Here is a 17,112-nt window from a genome sequence, read left to right as displayed (position 1 = left end):
ACAAACACAAACACACACACACACACACACACACACACACATTCTTAGTTAGACTTCAGAGAGGAGAGAAGGCTCCTGACATCGTCACAATCCAAGAGAAGGCCGACCTTTCACAAGCTTGAGTCATTGTTGGACTGAGCAGCATAGTGTACTGTAGGAGACAGTTGGCATACTGAACGCTGAGAATGTTCCTCACAGCTCTGTGATAAACTCAACACCTTGCAGTTCACACAGCAAGTCTAATGAAACATTTATATGACACCTTCCACATATTCCCCTCTGTCTCCTATATCTGGATTCTACTGAACAGTTAGAATCTAGAGTCTGAGAAACAGTTCAGATGAGAAGGATCAATACAAATCTAGTCTAGCCATAGGCAACATATTGTTAGTAAACATGAATTATATAATGACTCATCTAGCTATTGTAATAGTGCTCAGATGAGAACTCTACCACCCCTAAACCAAATTACAATCCCACCCCTACGACACCCTAACTGTAGGACCCTGTAAATCAACATTAGTTAGTCTAGAACGTCTCTGTCCTGTTCTATGCTGAGGGATGAGGGAACTGTGTGAGCTAATGAGGGAACTGTGTGAGCAGTTGTACGAGACATCATGGGGGTCCTAGGTGGTTCGGGTCTATGTAGTAATATGTGGTTCTATGAGGTTCTATGTGGTTCTTTGTGGTTCCAGTGCTGCTCACTTTGTCTGCGCGAGGTCTGGTTGAGGCCTCCAGCCCAGGAGCATCTCTGCTGACGGATCTCAGCCCAAGTCTTTTTGGTTGACTTCCTGATGGCCGCCTCGTAGCGCTCCTGTGGTGGGGTAAAAGGGAGACAAAACTTTGACTCACTCAAACAGCTACTGAGGACCTCAACGTGTAATGTTTCTACAACCTCCAACCACTATGTGTATGTACCCTGTGACCTTGTCCCCACAAAGCAAAGCTAAGTTTCTATATTTGCAATCAGCAAATGCTTAGATACAGTGACCAAATACTTATTTTCCACCATAATTTGCAAATAAATTCATTAAAAATCCTACAATGTGATTTTCTGATTTTTTTTTCATTTTGTCTGTCATAGTTGAAGTGTACCTATGATGAAAATTCCAGGCCTCTCTCATCTTTTAAGTGGGAGAACTTGCACAATTGGTGGCTGACTAAATACTTTTTTGCCCCACTGTAGTTGGATGGGCTGTGTAAAGCTGCAACGATCGGTAAGCTGCTCAGATAGCTGATGCTTAAAGTTAGTGAGGGCGATATAAGTCTCCAACTTTGGGAGATTTTTGCAGTTCGTTCCAGTCACTGGCAGCAGAGAACTGGAAGGAAAGGCGGACAAATAAGGTGTTGGTTGGGGATGACCAGTGAGATATACCTGCTGGAGCGAGTGCTACGGGTGGGTGTTGTTATGGTGACCAGTAAGCTGATATAAGGCGGAGCTTTACCTAGCAAAGATATACACTTAGGTATAATATGTTGTCCCCTAGCCTGTAACAAAACGACCTACAAAACTGAACACAACACTTGAGCAACAGAGAGATCTTGAAGGTGACCCTCCTCCAGTCCCCACCTTGTTCTTCTCTAGTTTCTGCATCTGTTTCTCTTCCAGGAGGGCTCTGCGTTTCTCAAGCTTCAGTCTCTGGTCCTCCAGCCTCCTCCTACGTTCCTCCAGCTGGCTCTCCCTCAGACGCCTCGCCTTCGCCTCCTTCTCCAGCCACTGGGCCTTCTTAGTCGCTAGACAACGGGAGGCAACGGGTACAGGGTTTTTAAGATTTTTTTTCACATTATTTATTTTATTTATTTTAATGTTCTGAAATTATTCAGACCCCTTGACTTAAAAAAAAAAAAATGTAAAAAGTGTTACAGCCTCATTCTATAATGGATTAATTTAAATGTTCATTTGCAAACATTTCTAAAAATCTGTTTTTGCTTTGTCATGATGTGGTATTGTGTGTAGATTGATGAAGGGAAAAAAACGAATCAATTTTAGAATAAGGCTGTAACTTAACAAAATGTTGAAAAAGTCAAGGGGTCTAGAATACTTTCCGAGTGCATTGTACATAGAAGCTAAAAAGGTGCATTGCGTATACATCAGGAAACTCAAGAAAACAAAACAAATTAATGTGATGGTTAGCTAGTCAAGAAAGTGTAGAAATCATGAATAGAATAATGGACAATTCAGGGTTAGTTGAAGCAACTAATAACCTCTTTCTCTCAATCTCTCTATTTGTTTTTGTCTGCCCTCCATATATCTCTGCACTAGCTGGTCATAATACACAACTCGAAACAACTGAACACTACATAGTGGTCGTTGTTTGTCCATTGAGATGAACTCTGGCCTTGTGATCTCACAGTTTAAGGCTGTTAAAAGTCTCATGGCTTCTAGGAACCAGTTTGGAAAAGGTAGAAGAATAGAATGGGAAGAAGACAGTTGTTTACACCCTCCCATAGGCCTAATTCCAATCCTACTCTAGTCATCATAACAGTCAACAAGTAGTAGTAATAGTAGCAGTAGCAGCAGAAATACAAGTAGTAGACAGTAGTAGTATTAGTAGAAGTAGCAGTAGCAGCAGTAGTACAAGTAGTATACAGTAGTAGTAGTAGTAGTAGTAGCAGTAGTAGCAGCAGTAGTACAAGTAGTAGAGAGTAGTAGAAGTAGTAGTAGTAGTAGTAGTAGTAGTAGTAGACATCAGTAGTAGCAGTAGTAGTAGTAGTAGTAGTAGTAGACAGCAGTAGTAGCAGTAGTAGTAGTAGTAGTAGTAGACAGCAGTAGTAGTTGTAGTAGTAGTAGACAGCAGTAGTAGTAGTAGTAGACAGCAATAGTAGTAGTAGTAGTAGTAGACAGCAGTAGTAGTAGTAGTAGTAGTAGTAGACAGCAATAGTAGTAGTAGTAATAGTAATATTAGTAGTAGTAGAGAATAGTAGTAGTAGACAGTAGTAGTAGTAGACAGCAATAGTAGTTGTAGTAGTAGTAGTAGACAGCAGTAGTAGTTGTAGTAGTAGTAGTAGTAGACAGCAATAGTAGTAGTAGTAGTAGTAGTAGTAGACAGCAATAGTAGTAGTAGTAGTAGTAGACAGCAATAGTAGTAGTAGTAGTGTCCCACTGTGTTTTATTAGTGCCCTCTAGCAGATACTGAGTTTCACTCCACAGTCTGCGTCTCATTTCTGACAGCCACAATTAAAATACAATGATTCTGCTTTGTTTAAACTCCCAGCATGCTGTGCACCAGCTGTGTCCTCTCAGCTCATTGGGCCTCCCCTGAGGTAGACACGCCACATGTGTTCTGTATCTCAGAGTGGCATTTCCTGTTTTGCAGTCCTCTGCATGTGGACCTACTTCCAATACACATGTGTTGTTAAAGACTAGCATGGTGTGGGGCAGGATACGTGTGAAGAGGTTTTTGGGATGAAGCTCAGTGTTGAATGGAGGGAAATGAGTGTGAGGTGTTTTTAATAAAGCATGCAATCCTCATTCCGGAATATTAAAACATTGAACGAAATACATGAGTGTTTGATGTTAGAAGACGAGGTCCTAATTTATATTCTGTTCACCAGTCCTTCCCGAGCCGTTCTCTATGTTAAGAGGTAGAATACTCTAGTCTGTCTGCACCCCCATCCACAAAGACAACACTTTCTCCATGTCTCCATCGTGGAATAACATCTTATTATATTAATTTTCAGTACATCTGATTGGCTAAATACATTGAGTGCATGCACTTTCATATTGTAATGGCATTACTACAGCTTCATACACAATGGCCTTTACATAACAGCCCCATGGTTTAATGTACAGTGTTTTCTCTCTCATATGTGGTTCAACGGATGAGTACGGATGATAATCACAAGTTCCTTTTTTCTCAGCATGTCATCATCAGTACAGTATACATACTGTAGTACATCCAACTATAAACATACAGTATACATACTGTAGTACATCCAACCATAAACATACAGTATACATACTGTAGTACATCCAACCATAAACATACAGTATACATACTGTAGTACATCCAACCATAAACATACAGTATACATACTGTAGTACATCCAACCATAAACATACAGTATACATACTGTAGTATATCCAACCATAAACATACAGTATACATACTGTAGTACATCCAACCATAAACACAGTATACATACTGTAGTACATCCAACCATAAACATACAGTATACATACTGTAGTACATCCAACCATAAACATACAGTATACATACTATAGTACATCCAACCATAAACATACAGTATACATACTGTAGTACATCCAAACATAAACATACAGTATACATACTGTAGTACATCAACCATAAACATACAGTATACATACTGTAGTACATCCAACCATAAACATACAGTATACATACTGTAGTACATCCAACCATAAACATACAGTATACATACTGTAGTACATCCAACCATAAACATACAGTATACATACTATACATACTGTAGTACATCCAACCATAAACATACAGTATACATACTGTAGTACATCCAACCATAAACATACAGTATACATACTGTAGTACATCCAACCATAAACATACAGTATACATACTGTAGTACATCCAACCATAAACATACAGTATACATACTGTAGTACATCCAACCATAAACATATACATACTGTATACATCCAACCATAAACATACAGTATACATACTGTACATCCAACCATAAACATACAGTATACATACTGTAGTACATCCAACCATAAACATACAGTATACATACTGTAGTACATCCAACCATAAACATACAGTATACATACTGTAGTACATCCAACCATACATCCGACCATAAACAACATACAGTATACATACTGTAGTACATCCAACCATAAACATACAGTATACATACTGTAGTACATCCAACCATAAACATACAGTATACATACTGTAGTACATCCAACCATAAACATACAGTATACATACTGTAGTACATCCAACCATAAACATACAGTATACATACTGTAGTACATCCAACCATAAACATACAGTATACATACTGTAGTACATCCAACCATAAACATACAGTATACATACTGTAGTACATCCAACCATAAACATACAGTATACATACTGTAGTACATCCAACCATAAACATACAGTATACATACTGTAGTACATCCAACCATAAACATACAGTATACATACTGTAGTATATCCAACCATAAACATACAGTATACATACTGTAGTACATCCAACCATAAACATACAGTATACATACTGTAGTACATCCAACCATAAACATACAGTATACATACTGTAGTACATCCAACCATAAACATACAGTATACATACTGTAGTACATCCAACCATAAACATACAGTATACATACTGTAGTACATCCAACCATAAACATACAGTATACATACTGTAGTACATCCAACCATAAACATACAGTATACATACTGTAGTACATCCAACCATAAACATACAGTATACATACTGTAGTACATCCAACCATAAACATACAGTATACATACTGTAGTACATCCAACCATAAACATACAGTATACATACTGTAGTACATCCAACCATAAACATACAGTATACATACTGTAGTACATCCAACCATAAACATACAGTATACATACTGTAGTACATCCAACCATAAACATACAGTATACATACTGTAGTACATCCAACCATAAACATACAGTATACATACTGTAGTACATCCAACCATAAACATACAGTATACATACTGTAGTACATCCAACCATAAACATACAGTATACATAAACTGTATACATACTGTAGTACATCCAACCATAAACATACAGTATACATACTGTAGTACATCCAACCATAACACAGTATACATACTGTACATACAGTATACATACTGTAGTACATCCAACCATAAACATACAGTATACATACTGTAGTACATCCAACCATAAACATACAGTATACATACAGTAGTACATCCAACCATAAACATACAGTATACATACTGTAGTACATCCAACCATAAACATACAGTATACATACAGTAGTACATCCAACCATAAACATACAGTATACATACTGTAGTACATCCAACCATAAACATACAGTATACATACTGTAGTACATCCAACCATAAACATACAGTATACATACTGTAGTACATCCAACCATAAACATACAGTATACATACTGTAGTACATCCAACCATAAACATACAGTATACATACTGTAGTACATCCAACCATAAACATACAGTATACATACAGTAGTACATCCAACCATAAACGCTTGATGAAGTGAGATCTAAACATTTGCAGTCTGTAGTCCATATGAGATTCATATCTTACATCTGGACAGACAGAGAGATTGTTCCAAATGGCACCCTATTCACTATCTAGTGCACTACTTTTGACCAGAGTCATATGGCCAATGACACCCTATTCACTATATAGTGCACTACTTTTGACCAGAGTCCTATGGCTAATGACACCCTATTCAGGTAAAGAAAAGGCTTCTTCCATTGGTTGGCTTCTGAAATTATTCCGTTGGCATGGCGATTATAATGAATCTAATGAAATGAGTAATTGCATCTAATCTGTCTGAGGCACGGCGGGTCAGTTCACAGTAATGACTACACATTTTTCACACCTCGCCCCAGGGGGACTATGGGACGGCTCAGTGGGAGACGTCCTCTGATTGGTCAGTTGGTTGCTGAAGCTTTGACCTCAGCATACAGGGAGAGAGAGGGGGGGCGCTTGGGCCATCGTTAAGGGATCCGATGTACTGCATGTAGAGTTGAAAACAAGCTCACAAGAATACCTTGGATTGGATTGATTGCACAGGCTTTGGGTTTAGTGTACAAACAAGGGGCTTGAGCCAATGCTATGGAATGAGGCTGTGGGGAAATTATAGTGTACTAAGTGTCTCTGAGTTGATAATAAGATCACACAATACCTTGACATAAAAATAGACCCTAAAAACATATAAAGTCAAGAAAAATCTATACTGGAAAGACATTACAATGATCCAACAAAATGATGCAAAGTACACATGCAAACACGTATAATGGACAGGAACAAATTAGGTGAAAGGCAAATCTCCACACAATGAAGACAGGAAAGAGAAAACATGATGAGGGACTCGTATTACATTTACATTTAAGTCATTTAGCAGACGCTCTTATCCAACTGAACTATCTGATCATTCTTCTTCTCAGAGACAAACAGGATGCTGTAAAGGTTCCCAGTGGACAACAACAGGTCAACATCCAGAAAGCAACAAAACTGATTCATGAACGAGAAAGGAAAAGACTGTTCAGAAGCAGACAGAAATAAAAATACATTGCATCCCAACCACAAGGTGGAGATGTGGAGAAAAGCATGACTGTTGCTGATAACAACTGATCTTATACAGAGCCGTATAGAGTAGCCTTACCTTGCAGCTGAGTTTGCTGTTCTGAAGCAGCAAAATGAGAAGACAACAGCAATAATCAATATCCATCAATCATTAGAAAGAAAAAACCCCATGACAGAACCCCCATGACAGAACCCCATGACAGAACCCCCATGACAGAACCCTCATGGCAGAACCCCCATGGCAGAACCCCCATGACAGAACCCCCATGACAGAACCCCCATGACAGAACCCTCATGGCAGAACCCCCATGACAGAACCCTCATGGCAGAACCCCATGGCAGAACCCCCATGACAGAACCCCCATGACAGAACCCCATGACAGAACCCCATGGCAGAACCCCCAGAACCCCCATGGCAGAACCCCATGGCAGAACCCCCATGGCAGAACACCCATGGCAGAACCCCCATGGCAGAACCCCATGACAGAACCCCCATGGCAGAACCCCCATGGCAGAACCCCCATGACAGAACCCTCATGGCAGAACCCCATGGCAGAACCCCCATGGCAGAACACCCATGGCAGAACCCCCATGGCAGAACACCCATGACAGAACCCCCAATGGCAGAACCCCATAGAACCCCATGGCAGAACCCCATGACAGAACCCCATGGCAGAACACCCATGGCAGAACCCCCATGGCAGAACACCCATGACAGAACCCCCAATGGTAGAACCCTCATGGTAGAACCCTCATGGCAGAACCCTCATGACAGAACCCTCATGACAGAACCCCCATGACAGAACCCCCATGGCAGAACCCCCATGACAGAACCCCCATGACAGAACCCTCATGGCAGAACCCCCAATGGTAGAACCCTCATGGTAGAACCCCCATGGCAGAACCCCGTGAGAACCCCGTGAGAACCCCTAATGGTAGAACCCCATGGCAGAACCCCATGGCAGAACCCCCATGACAGAACCCCTAATGGTAGAACCCCATGACAGAACCCCCATGACAGAACCCCCATGACAGAGTAATACAATGTAAGAGAGGCCAATGGTTAAAGACAGGCGGACAGTTCAGGGTAGTGTAATACAACATATTGAAGGCTACAGTGTCTATTGGTTTATTCCATACCTTCTATATCTCTGCCTTGTGTCAGGAACCCAAATGGCACCCTATTCCCTTTATAGTGCACTACTTTTGACCAGGGCCCTGGGATAGGGTGCCATTTTGGATGCTTCCCTAGACATGACTAGCTGAGTCTCTTTGGCCTCCATACCAGACAAGCCCAATATGTCACACATGATAACAGAAAACACATTTCTCTATAGCTTATTTTCCTTTAGGGCTTACCAATGTATTTGGCCCTCTCCTCCCTCCGCTCCTTAGCCAGCTTCTGTCGTTGCTCTGTCGTCAACCCATCTAGGCAGAGAAAAAAAGAACTATGCATCAGATATACATTTATTTTTACCTAAAATATCAATGCACCAAACAGCTGATCACACCTGTCATGTAGAGTATACTAGTATGAGAGAGGTCACGTAGTTGAAACAATTCCTGCATCAATTCTAAACTACGGAGTGATGTCATACACACACTACCGTTCAAAAGTTTGGGGTCACTTAGAAATGTCCTTGTTTTTGAAAGGAAAGCACATTTCTTTGCCCGATAAAATTGATCAGAAATACAGTGTAGACATTGTTAATGTTGTAAATGACTATTGTAGCTGGAAACAGCTGATTTTTAATGGAATATCTGCATAGACGAACATAGACGTTGTGACTGGTGTTTTGCAGGTACTATTTAAAGAAGGGCTTTCTAATTAGCCTTTTAAAATGATAAACTTGCAGCCTTTTAAAATGACAAACTGCCAGCTGATGACTTGTGAGGTGTCTGTTTCTCAAACTAGACACTCTAATGTACTTGTCCTCTTGCTCAGTTGTGCACCGGGGCCTCCCACTCCTCTTTCTATTCTGGTTAGGGCCAGTTTGTGCTGTTCTGTGAAGGGAGTAGTACACAGCGCTGTACGAGATCTTCAGTTTCTTGGCAATTTCTCGCATGGAATAGCCTTAATTTCTCTGAACAAGAATAGACTGATGGGTTTCATAAGAAATGTCTTTGTTTCTGGCCATTTTGAGCCTGTAATCGAACCCACAAATGCTGATGCTCCAGATACTCAACTAGTCTAAAGAAGGCCATTTTTGTTGCTTCTTTAATCATATCAACAGTTTTCATCTGTGCTAACATAATTGCTAAATGTTTTTTTTAATGATCAATTATCCTTTTGAAATGTTAAACTTGGATTAGCTAACACAAGGTCCCATTGGAACACAGGAGTGATGGTTGCTGATAATGGGCCTCTGTACGACTATGTAGATTAAAAATCATTAAAAATCAGCCGCTTCCAGCTACAATAGACATTACAAGCATTTCGCTACACTTGCATTAACATCTGCTAACCATGTGTATGTGACAAATAAAATTTGATTTGATTTGATTTGATTTACAACACTGACAATGTCTACACTGTATTTCTGATCAATTTGATGGTATTTTAATGGACAAAAAAATGTACTTTTGTTTAAAAAAAAAGGACATTTCTAAGTGACCCAAAACATTTGAACGGTAGTGTATATTCACGATGAAGGACAGGAAGCTACATCTCCTGCTGCGGTGCTATAATGGAATTCACTCAATAGTTGCACAGTGTTGTGTGAACCAGAAGGGAACTCATTCATTCATGTGTGCGTCCCAAACGGCACCTTATTCCATATATAGTGCCCTTCCATTGACCAAAAGTTGTGCACTATTATAGGGAATCAGGGGGCCTTTTAGGATGCGGCCATGTATTCTTCTGAATTCCCTGTCTGCAGCAATTATCAACGTTCTCTCTGATCCTCTTTGATCAACACAAACATAAGATGAAGGATATTTATATTAATTTCAGATCCTGTTTCAGCCTAGGCCTAAAATATGTCTGCATTGGAAACGGGGCCCTGGGTCTCCTTTCTGGAGCCCCATGCTATGTCATATGTATGCCGCGTTTTCTCTGCCAACCTGAGAGGGCCTTGCAGCAAGAGCTGCGGCCGTCACTATAGCAACAACTCTTTCCTCCCACCACCACAATCAAAGGGTGAATTCCTGTACTGGCATCTCACAGCCAGGACTGGCGTCTCATAGCCAGGACTGGCGTCTCTCAGCCAGGACTGGCGTCTCTCAGCCAGGACTGGCGTCTCTCAGCCAGGACTGGCGTCTCACAGCCAGGACTGGCGTCTCTCAGCCAGGACTGGAGTCTCTCAGCCAGGACTGGAGTCTCTCAGCCAGGACTGGCGTCTCACAGCCAGGACTGCCGTCTCACAGCCAGGACTGGCGTCTCACTGCCAGGACTGGCGTCTCACTGCCAGGACTGGCGTCTCTCAGCCAGGACTGGAGTCTCTCAGCCAGGACTGGAGTCTCTCAGCCAGGACTGGAGTCTCTCAGCCAGGACTGGCATCTCACTGCCCTGGGCTGGAGTCTGGAGAGACAAGGCTGGAGTCTGGAGAGACAAGGCTGGAGTCTGGAGAGACAAGGCTGGAGGTTGAAGAGACAAGGCTGGAGTCTGAAGAGACAAGGCTGGAGTCTGGAGAGACAAGGCTGGAGTCTGGAGAGACAAGGCTGTAGTCTGAAGAGACAAACCTGGTGTCTGGAGAGACAAACCTGGTGTCTGGAGAGACAAACCTGGTGTCTGGAGAGACAAACCTGGAGTCTGGAGAGACAAACCTGGAGTCTGGAGAGACAAACCTGGAGTCTGGAGAGACAAACCTGGTGTCTGGAGAGACAAACCTGGTGTCTGGAGAGACAAGGCTGGTGTCTGGAGAGACAATGCTGGTGTCTGGAGAGATATGCTGGGGAAGGTTTAGGGAAACTCCCTAAGCCTGGAAGTCCTGTCCCAACACAAGGCTCTCGTCCCTCCCCCTCTATACCGTCCACCACTCCCCTAACAAATGAAGATGTGTAGTTCACCCACTGCCATCTGTCTGATTGAGTCTGTAATGGCTGAAGATCCATTAGATTAGTCTGAGGAACCTTTCACCCGTCCACAGACATGAATGCCTGAATGGTTCTCCCCTCACATGACAACTAGCTTCAACAGCTACCAAACTGTACACCTCACACTGGATGTCCAACCCCATGCCATTTCCTTATCTTCCTGGTTACAGTATGTCTCTCAGTGGGTCTCAGAGCTGTTCTGAGCACAGGCCACGTGTTGAATAATGTACCTCCTTTTTTGGGATGGGGGCTGGTGCCAGACCCAGGGGTGCCTGGTCTAGCATCTGTCTTGGTGGAGGGGTCTGTCTTGGTAGAGGGGTCTGTCTTGGTAGAGGGGTCTGTCTTGGTAGAGGGGTCTGTCTTGGTGGAGGGGTCTGTCTTGGTGGAGGGGTCTGCCTTGGTGGAGGGGTCTGTCTTGGTAGAGGGGTCTGTCTTGTTGGAGGGGTCTGTCTTGGTGGAGGGGTCTGTCTTGGTGGAGGGGTCTGTCTTGGTAGAGGGGTCTGTCTTGGTAGAGGGGTCTGCTTTGGGACAGGACTCCGTGTCTGGGGAGAGGTCTGAGATGGCTGAGTCGTCTGATGTCAGAAGGTCCTTCACTATGTTCTTGTCTTCATTCTGGTTGTCCAAAGGCTCTGGTGTGGAGGAGATACCTGGAAGAAAGATAAAACATTCATAAAGGTTAAGTTTGAAGACAAGATATTTGTTTAATTTCCTAAAATATCGGAATATGGAATACCTGTGCAAGTAGAATATGCATGATATCAGGCCACACCTGGCCATGATTACAGACACCTGTGTGTGTTCTTTGACACTGTATAAACTAGTGACCCACAGTGTTTGTCATTATACCCTGATGAAGACAGCTTGTCTGTTGAAACGTTGGTTATCAGGTTATTACATTATTGCATCTGAGCTCCTAGATTGAGAGGGTCTCTTTTTCTTTTTCAAGTGGAATATTTACACATGTGTTTGATATCAACATTATCGGAACATTACTAACACCTGTCCCAGAACACAATTGGGAGAGTTTTATACATGTTAACTCCATTTCTTGTCAAGCCAGTACGATGACGTGATGCTAGCGCTAGTGATGCTAACAAACTCTAGCATCATCCCATTCTGCTCCCAGGCCACCTTCACTGGGAAGAACTGTCTGCTGTCATTATCCCAAAACTCCCCATTAACATCTCATTCTCATCCAATTCACACACATCAGTCACACTCCTCCTCTCCTCCTCCTCTTCTCTCACCACAGCTTTGGATTCTGCAGAGCCAAACTCCCCCCACCATCAGACATTACAGGGACAGGACTGGCAGGAGGCACAGATTGTTTCCAATATGGCAGCCTATTTGCTATATAGTGCACTGCTTTGGACCAGAGCCATATGGGCCCTGGTCAAAAGTAGTGCACTAGCCTATATAGGGAATAGGGTGCCATTTTGGATGCAGACACAGTGTGTAATACTTCTGACTTATCTTCAAAGGAAGACCAGGCTCAGCTTTCCCAAAAACACACAAGACACATTCAAAGGCAGAGGGAAGGAAGTTAGGGAATACATTGATTTTTTTGTAATAGATTGAGAAAGATAGTAGGAGCGAGAGAGGGAGGGATACAGAGCGAGACCGAGAGAAAAGGAAAGTGGGCAGGAAAGAGAGGGAATGAGAGATAGGGGGAGTAAAGAGACAGAGAGATAGGGGGAGTAGAGAGAGAGAGAGACAGAGACAGAGAGATAGGGGGAGTAGCGAGAGAGGGAATGAGAGATAGGGGATTAGAGAGAGAGAGAGAGAATGAGAGAGAGGGAGAGAGAGAGAGAGATAGGGGGATTAGAGAGAGAGAGAGAGAGAGAGAGAGAGAGAGAATGAGAGAGAGAGAGAGAGAGAGAGAGAGAGAGAGAGAGAGAGAGAGAGAGAGAGAGCTCTCTATGTACAGACTCAGTGAGCATAGCCTTGCTATTGAGAAAGGCCGCCGTAGGCAGACATGGCTCTCAAGAGAAGACAGGCTATGTGCTCACTGCCCACAAAATGAGGTGGAAACTGAGCTGCACTTCCTAACCTCCTGCCCAATGTATGACCATACCAGAGAGACATATTTCCCTCAGATTACACAGATCCACAAAGAATTCGAAAACAAATCCAATTTTGATAAACTCCCATATCTACTGGGTGAAATTCCACAGTGTGCCATCACAGCAGCAAGATTTGTGACCTGTTGCCACGAGAAAAGGGCAACCAGTGAAGAACACACACCATTGTGAATACAACCCATATTTATGCTTCTTTATTTTATCTTGTGTCCTTTACCATTTGTACATTGTTAAAACACTGTATATATATATAATATGATATTTGTAATGTCTTTATTGTTTTGAAACTTCTGTATGTGTAATGTTTACTGTTAATTTTTATTGTTTATTTCACTTTATATATTATCTACCTCACTTGCTTTGGCAATGTTAACACATGTTTCCCATGCCAATAAAGCCCTTGAATTGAATTGAATTGAGAGAGGAGAGAGAGGGAGTAGAGCGAGACAGAGAGATAGGGGGAGTAGAGAGAGAGAGAGACAGAGAGAGAGAGAGAGATAGGGGGAGTAGAGAGAGAGAGAGATAGGGGAGTAGAGAGAGAGAGAGAGAGAGAGAGAGAGAGAGATAGGGGGAGTAGAGAGAGAGAGAGAGAGAGAGAGAGAGAGAGAGAGAGAGAGATAGGGGAGTAGAGAGATATATAGAGAGAGAGACAGAGAGATAGGGGGAGTAGAGAGAGAGAGAGAGAGACAGAGAGATAGGGGTGTAGAGAGAGAGAGAGAGAGAGACCGAGAGATACCGAGAGATAGGGGAGTAGAGAGAGAGAGAGACAGAGAGATAGGGGGAGTAGAGAGAGAGAGACAGAGAGATAGGGGAGTAGAGAGAGAGAGAGAGAGATAGGGGGAGTAGAGAGAGCGAGAGAGAGAGAGAGAGAGAGAGAGATAGGGGGAGAGAGAGAGAGAGAGAGAGAGCGAGCCGTACAGAACCATTTGATGGGAAACTGGCCCATTTAAATACAGGCCCCTGTTGCAATGGTGTGGGGTAGTGTGTGGTGGTGTGTGGAGTGGGGTAGTGTGTGGTGGTGTGTGGAGTGGGGTGTGGGGTGGTGTGTGGGGTGGTGTGTGGGTGGTGTGTGGAGTGGGGTGTGGGGTGGTGTGTGGGGTGGTGTGTGGAGTGGGGTGTGGGGTGGTGTGTGGGTGGTGTGTGGAGTGGGGTGTGGGGTGGTGTGGGGTAGTGTGTGGTGGTGTGTGGGGTGGTGTGGGGTAGTGTGTGGTGGTGTGTGGGGTGGTGTGTGGGGTGGTGTGGGGGTAGTGTGTGGTGGTGTGTGGGTGGTGTGTGGAGTGGTGTGTGGGGTGGTGTGTGGAGTGGTGTGTGGAGTGGGGTGTGGGGTGGTGTGGGGTGGTGTGTGGGGTGGTGTGGGGTAGTGTGTGGTGGTGTGTGGGTGGTGTGTGGTGGTGTGTGGGGTGGTGTGTGGGGTGGTGTGGGGTGGTGTGTGGGTGGTGTGTGGGGTGGTGTGTGGGGTGGGGTGTGGGGTGGTGTGTGGGTGGTGTGTGGGGTGGTGTGTGGGGTGGTGTGTGGGGTGGTGTGGAGTGGGGTGTGGGGTGGTGTGTGGGGTGGTGTGTGGGGTGGTGTGTGGTGGTGTGTGGGGTGGTGTGTGGAGTGGTGTGTGGGGTGGTGTGTGGGGTGGTGTGTGGGGTGGTGTGGGGTAGTGTGTGGTGGTGTGTGGGGTGGTGTGTGGGGTAGTGTGTGGTGGTGTGTGGGGTAGTGTGTGGTGGTGTGTGGGGTGGTGTGTGGTGGTGTGTGGGGTGGTGTGTGGGGTGGTGTGTGGGGTGGTGTGTGGGTGGTGTGTGGGGTGGTGTGTGGAGTGGGGTGTGGGGTGGTGTGTGGGGTGGTGTGTGGGTGGTGTGTGGGTGGTGTGTGGAGTGGGGTGTGGGGTGGTGTGTGGGTGGTGTGTGGGGTGTATGAGTCGACAGAATGTAACGTATGCACACTGACCATTGGAATGAGACACCATGCCACCAGGCAGCTACTTTACAGTATCACATAACCAGTAACATTCAAAGTCAAGTTACATATACACATCTCAAATCAATGATAAGATGCACCAACAAAGCCTGCTCTGATCTCTTCTTAACCTCTGACCCCTCTGGCACTGTCTCTGTGGGCTGGGCTATTCAGCAGCTGTTTGTGCCCGGCTGCTCACAGTGGCAAACTGCAATATGCCAGAATGATGCGTGGCAGGAGAGAGAGGGTGGGGGGGGGGGTGAATAAAAATTGTGCACCCCCACAATAACCTGTACAGAACAGCAGGAGAGGAGGAGAGAGAGAGTGATTGATTGATAGAAAGAAAGAGTGGGGAGGTTCAGTCGAACGAGGGAGGAGAGAAATAGTGAATGATTAAAAGGGAAAAGAAAGAGGTAGAGAGAGAAAAGATAGAAGAGATAGAGGAAGAGAGAAAGACAGAGACAGAAAGAGAAGGATATTGTTGAGTGATATAGGTGTGAAGGGCTCCAGGTCAGCTAGCTGACTCACGCTCACAGAACGTATCCCTCTCATCAGAAGTTTACATCCCAAATGGCACTCTATTCCCTGCATAGTGCACTACTTTTGACCAGGGCCTATAGTGGGCGTCGCTGTCTTCCGACCACACATTTTAGAGACCCTCCTCTTGGCCGCAGAGAGAAAATGTTGCTGTTTAAATGCTAACTTCCTGCAACTCTACACATTTTGCCATGGGGTGGAGATGAAATGATACAGTTTTAAAGTTTGTTTCTTGTAATTCTACACATTTTGCCATGGGGCGGAGATAAAATGGTACAGTTTTAAAGTTTGTTTCTTGCAATGCAATTCTACACATTTTGCCATGGGGCGGAGATAAAATGGTACAGTTTTAAAGTTTGTTTCTTGCAATGCAATTCTACACATTTTGCCATGGGGAGGAGATAAAATGTTACAGTTTTAAAGTTTGTTTCTTGTAATTCTACACATTTTGTTATGGCAGGTAGCCTAGTGGTTAATTACAGGTAGCCTAGTGGTTAATAACAGGTAGCCTAGTGGTTAATTACAGGTAGCCTAGTGGTTAATTACAGGTAGCCTAGTGGTTAATAACAGGTAGCCTAGTGGTTAATTACAGGTAGCCTAGTGGTTAATAACAGGTAGCCTAGTGGGTAATTACAGGTAGCCTAGTGGTTAATAACATTTAGCCTAGTGGTTAATAACAGGTAGCCTAGTGGTTAATAACAGGTAGCCTAGTGGTTAATTACCGGTAGCCTAGTGGTTAATTACAGGTAGCCTAGTGGTTAATAACAGGTAGCCTAGTGGTTAATTACAGGTAGCCTAGTGGTTAATTACAGGTAGCCTAGTGGTTAATAACAGGTAGCCTAGTGGTTAATTACAGGTAGCCTAGTGGTTAATAACAGGTAGCCTAGTGGGTAATTACAGGTAGCCTAGTGGTTAATAACAGGTAGCCTAGTGGTTAATAACAGGTAGCCTAGTGGTTAATTACAGGTAGCCTAGTGGTTAATAACAGGTAGCCTAGTGGTTAATTACAGGTAGCCTAGTGGTTAATAACAGGTAGCCTAGTGGGTAATTACAGGTAGCCTAGTGGTTAATAACAGGTAGCCTAGTGGTTAATAACAGGTAGCCTAGTGGTTAATAACAGGTAGCCTAGTGGTTAATAACAGGTAGCCTAGTGGTTAATTACAGGTAGCCTAGTGGTTAATTACAGGTAGCCTAGTGGTTAA

At 43.7% G+C, this 17,112-nt stretch overlaps 1 pseudogene; it reads right to left on the bottom strand.

The window, feature by feature from the left end:
- The window catches only part of LOC115116592 (MAP7 domain-containing protein 1-like), an 89,411-nt pseudogene that overhangs the window by 38,049 nt on the left and 34,250 nt on the right, over positions 1 to 17,112 (bottom strand).

This window comes from Oncorhynchus nerka, linkage group LG4, assembly GCF_034236695.1.
Source record: "Oncorhynchus nerka isolate Pitt River linkage group LG4, Oner_Uvic_2.0, whole genome shotgun sequence".
NCBI lineage: Eukaryota > Metazoa > Chordata > Actinopteri > Salmoniformes > Salmonidae > Oncorhynchus > Oncorhynchus nerka.
The sequence above is the reverse complement of the archived record's forward strand: the minus strand, read 5'-3'. Positions and strand labels throughout refer to the sequence as shown.